We start from the raw sequence: 6107 nt of genomic DNA, 5'->3' as shown, positions 1-6107 counted from the left end.
ATGTATTGAAGAAAGCTGGTGGGAATCAATTTGTGACGAATAATAGCAAAAAAGCTATCACTGTGGCATTGCAGGCGGCACGTAAATACCTTAAAGCTGCCGGTGGAAAGAAGAAAATCCGCACACCACGCATAATTCCTGTTCCCAAGATCGGTGGACTTTTACCATTGATACCAATTTTTGCTGGACTATCCGCACTAGGAAGTTTGGCGGGAGCCGCTGCTGGTATTACCAAGGCCGTGAATTCGGCAAAAGCCAGCAGAGCGGCTTTAATGGAAGCCAATCGTCACAATAAAACCATGGAGGCTGTAGCATTAGGCAAACGCGGAAGTGGAATATATCTCAAACCATACCGTAAAGGTTTAGGACTATATTTAAAACCATACAAAGCCACAAACAAAACAAAAAACTGATTGAACCCCTACCTCAGAGGCCTCTTACTGATCTCGATCTCAGTTATTATGCACAAAAAATGAAAATTCCACATTTTCGTGGTGTTTTTATGCGTGATAGATTACCATCTTCAGGTCCAAAACAAAACGAGACAGCTATTGTTAATTTAGATGGAATAAGTGGACCAGGAACACATTGGGTGGCATATAAAAAATGTGGGAAAGAAGTCACATATTTCGATAGTTTTGGAGATCTACCCCCACCATTGGAATTGACTCGATTCTTTCGAAAATGTTCGAATGTAAAAATCAAATATAACTATGATCGACAACAGAAATTTAATACAGTTCTCTGTGGTCACTTGTGCTTGCAGTTTCTCTCTAAATAATTTTCCAAATAAAAATGGATTCAACACCAAAACTGGATCGGGAGGCTATCAAGGGAATGGGGTTTTCACTTAGAATGTTTTCAAAATATGGTACCTTGAAAAAAATGGATAAAGTGATGCTTGCAAATATGCCTAAGGAAGTGATACTTGCATGTGTTGCACATGAGATTGCATATGTTTGGGAAAAGTTGCCTAAGCATCTGCAAGATGACATCGATATAATGAAACATAGATATTGTTATGAGCACCACCACGATCAAAATTCAGATTCGGATGTTAATGATGGTCCTATACCTCGAAAATCTATGTGTTGTATTTGTAATATAGAGGATGTGAATATTGGTATCAATAAAAATGATACTTATTACAATACAACACCTTCCAAAAAGTGTAAATTGTCTCAAATGTGCTGTTGCTGTGTACAATAATAAATTGAAATGTGTTTCAAAATATTCATCAGTCATGTCACGAAAGTTCGAGCTACAAGCTGTCGGGACAAGTGTCTTAAGTGCGGATTTTTTTCCACCAATTGAATTGGATAGGAACAGTCGTTATGGATTAGGACTTTTGGGATTCTATGGATGCAATACAATCAATAATATAACTGAAGCTAATAACTTAGTTAGTTTTAGAATCAGTAATGACAACTCATCGATACCCCAAAAGTTGACAATTGAAATTCCATGTGGTGCTTACGAAATAGAAGAGATCAATGCCGTCATACAGAAACATATCATGTTCAGATTGTTTCATGATAAAAAACCAAATGATGTCGTTGCAGATGATATTTTCTATCTACACGCCAATAATAATACATTCAAATGTGAAATGCGATCCAAATATGAAATTGATCTGACACATCCAAATTCTATAGCAGAAATGATGGGGTTCGCTCATGGAATATTTCCACCAAATCAGATACATGAATCATCATTACCAATAAACATTACAACTGTGAGACTTATCCGCTTAGATTGCAATATAATATCAGGTTCATATATAAATGGTGAAGAATCTCACATTCTTTTCTCATTCGATATTGATGTTGAACCTGGCTACAATCTTACTAAAGAACCACACAGTATTATATATATGCCTGTCAGTCCAGAAGGTCGTCAATTGATTCACAACATTACAGTGCGTATTTTGGATGAAAAAAATAACCTTATCGATTTTGGAAGTGAAGAAGAGATTTTCATTATTTTGGAATTGAAGAAAATCGAATAACTGTTGTTATGGGTTTCATTTACAATAGACAAAATCGCATTGAACAATCCCAAACGAGTTGCACTATCAAAAAGAAAGGTGTGCATAAAAAGAAAAGTGTGCATAAAAAGAAGCTCATTCCACAAGTGTATGCTAAACAGTTAGCATATAACGCTCTGTCTGTGAGTGATCTTAAATTTTTGAAATCGATTGGATTGAAAGTGAGAAAATAACAATGGTGCTCGAAACAAACAGTGAAAAGTTGAATATATTCAATGAACCAGTGCTCGATCATTCTCTCATAAGTTTACATGAGCACACATATAAGCCCTATGGATCACCGCTATTCAGGAATTCGGATGAAATCAGAATTGCAATCAATAATCAAGATGTTATACTAGATATTGCCGACAGCTTCATTTACATAGAAGGTAAATTCACCCCCAAAGATGTAGCGAAAACATGCTATCTCTCGAATAATGCAATTGCATTTCTCTTTGACGAAATTCGTTATGAAATGGGTGGTGAACAAGTGGCTGTTGTTAGAAAACCTGGGATAACATCTACAATGAAAACCATGATATCATTTGGACAATCTCATGCTAACACATTATTGACATCTGGTTGGGGACTTTCACAATTGAAGCAAGATATCTTGGATACAAACAGTCATGTTTTTAGTGGGAAACTACCACTGAAATATTTGATGGGTTTTGCTGAAGATTACAACAAAAGTATCTTGAATGCCAAACAGGAATTAATTTTGATTATCGCTCGATCATTCAAAAACTCGTATATAGGTGAGGTTGATGCTGATTTGGAAATAAATAAAATCGAATGGAAAATAAGACATATTGTACCAGATGATAAACACAAGCTAAAACTTTTGAGTAGAATAAACAAAAGCGGTCTGAATGCCAAAATCAAGTTGGCGTATCGTATGTGGGACCTCTATGAACTACCATCATTACGTGGGACTTCTTCAGACATATGGGCCATCAAAACAACTAATGCATTGGAAACTCCTCGTTTTGTCATCATCGCATTCCAAAGTACTACCACATCTGAAGATAGAACACAGGATATTACAAAATTCACAACTGCTGATATCAATAGTATTCGAGTATACTTGAATTCTGAAGTTTATCCATATGAGCGTTGGAATTTGAATTTCGATAAAAAACTTGATGCTCCTGCTTATTATGCTTTTGAGAGTTTCCAGCGAAGTTATTATGATAAAGATATGAGTGAACCTCTGATGGACATTGGGCAATTTAGAGAGAATCCACTATTCGTCATCGATTGTTCCCATCAACCGAATGCAACAAAATCATCAACTATTGATATAAAGATTGAGTTTGAGACGAGGAAGACCAAGTTTCCAGACAACACTAAAGTATATGCATTAATTTTGCATGATACAGTTTTAACATACAATGCATTGGATGGTTCAGTTCATAGCAGATATTGACACTTTTTTTCACTCTATCATATACTGTTTTATGATCTTTTTTTTATTTGTAACTGACTTATATCATGTATTGTATTTTATATCATATTTATTGTTTTGTAATCATTTTCTATTGTATTTCATGAGATTTAAATAAATAAAACATGAAAATAATTCAAAGTTTTTTATTTGACATTATTTATGATTAACAGGAACATACAGACTATCTAAAATAACTTCTTCCTCATAATCATCATTTTCGCGACCATCTTCAATTTCCTCTCGATTTTCATCATTCAATTCAAAGTGATGAATAATCCATTCTGGCAAGTATGGTTGGAGGCTATACAGGAATCTTCTTAGGTTCAGTTCAATCATAACCTCACAAAGTTGCCACAATTCCAATTCATTATCCAAAAATTTGTTACAAACTTCTGCACCACTCCAATACTTCTCAGCATCACGAAGGCATAATTCGATTTGTTTTTCATCATAGCATACACTCATATCATAATTGCTTGCATGTTCGGCTCCATCACCCAACACCTTCAATTCAGACGACAAATGTTGAACCGATGATTTGAGATCTACAACATCGACCCAATCTTGACTTGCGTACTGCATCCACATCTTTAAATGGTGGAACTGAAATCGAATAAAAAAAAACAATAAGCAACCTCCAATTTTTCAGTGATATAATACTCACATTCCCATTTTACTTGTAGTTACCAAGTGGGTGTATTCAACTAAGTTAGTAATGTTTATATTTCCATATAATTATCATCTAATATATGAATATTAATAAAACAATAAGAAATTCATTATAATTACTATTATTATTCAATCATATTGAATTTGACTAGAGTTAGCGTTTTCACACCAAAAAACTTTGTAAGCTATGACCTAAAGAAATTCGCTATAAATTATTACAATTATTATTCAATCATATTGAATTTAACTAGAGATCGCGTTTTCATGCCAGCAAAACTTTGTTGGCTCTGTCCTAAATACACCATCGTATATTTACCACCTGATGAGTTGATACAAGATATATCGTCATCACTGAATTGCAACGAAATACGTTTTGGTAGCCATGTTTTAAATAATTTATCATTGCTCACATCTTGCAAAGTTAATAAAATTGATTTACCAAATCGTGTAGAATAAGTTGACATATTTTTAATTATGTACACTTCATCAATTGGCAATGATGATAAGGCCTTTTGCTCTAGTATTTCAACCTCCTGTACAATCAAATTATTAATTTTATTCAAGTCTACTTTTGAAACGGACATGATGATAATATATATGAAAATATAAACAATTTCCAACAGACAAATACACTCACCGTCTTCCTTCTATTACGAACTGAATAACACTCTACCAATTGCTAACTGCTGCAGATATATTCGTCTACTGATTTCATAGTGTGCCAGGCATTTCTTTTATATTAAACAGTGCGAGTCACCCCCACCATGAAACCGTGAAAGGTTCACATTGCTAGTTGCTATCCACTAGAGATGCCTGACGTCACAGCCAAGCCCATCTCCCAATTTGATGCGATAACAGTTGCCGGCACGAGCAAGCAGTGATCGTTGCGCTCTCGGAGAGGGCAGACGTTTGCACAGTCCTCGCCCGCCTGCGTGTCACCATCAATAGCGAGGGTAGGGTGATGCGTTACGTCACATCATTCACTGCTTCGAGAGCGATAGCCGAACAAGCAATTGTCGTTGCGCTCTCGGAGAAGACAGACGTTAGCACAGTCCTCGCCCGCCTGCGTGTCACCATTGATGGCGAGTCTGGGGCGTTACGTCACATCCTTCACTACATCGAGGGAGGTGAGAGCAGACCGATGAATACGCATTACTCTGCCACACGTCGTGGAGTGAACATGTCGCTCTCTAGCCGTTGAACGGTTATTGCTGTGACGTCACTCCACTACTAACTTGGTGCCCTCACACCGATGGAGCATTCATTACTTGGAGGATCTTCGAAGTATGCAGACGTATGTTTGTACATAGACAAACAAGCACATGATGAAACCCTGTACCGTGCATTCTCTAACACACACACACACATACATACACACACAAAATCTCATATGAAAAAAAAAATCTGAACGATCCATGCACCAGACACTTCAAGGTCACAACGCCTTGACTTCACTGCACAACAAAAAAAAAGCAAATAACACGTCATATTGGTGGGGGAGTATTAGAACCGGGAAAAAATTTCTGAACGATCCATACACCACACCCTTCAAGCTCACATCACATTAACTTCACCAAACAACAACCAATAAAAAAGCAATTAATACGTCATAGTGGTGGGGGGAGGCTTAGAACCGGCTCAAATCTCCTACTCCTGTCAAATAAGATATCAATCACTTGACTTTTATTTCTATTACACATTTTCGATATGGGAGGGGTAAACTTGAGTTAACGTAAGTAGATATACAAGTTCTCTTCTATGGCCGCATGCGCAGTAGTGACTTGTTATTCAACGTGAAAGAAAGAATGCATCGCCCGACGTATGAGTGTCAGAGAGATGGACAACGCATATATATTTATATATATATATATAATATATATATATATATATATATATATATATATATATATATATATATATATATATATATATATATATATATACACCACACACCAAGTT

This window comes from Leptinotarsa decemlineata, unplaced genomic scaffold (genome assembly GCF_025532065.1).
Source record: "Leptinotarsa decemlineata unplaced genomic scaffold, Ldec_3_MD MMD2_tig00026358_RagTag_RagTag, whole genome shotgun sequence".
NCBI lineage: Eukaryota > Metazoa > Arthropoda > Insecta > Coleoptera > Chrysomelidae > Leptinotarsa > Leptinotarsa decemlineata.
The sequence above is the reverse complement of the archived record's forward strand: the minus strand, read 5'-3'. Positions refer to the sequence as shown.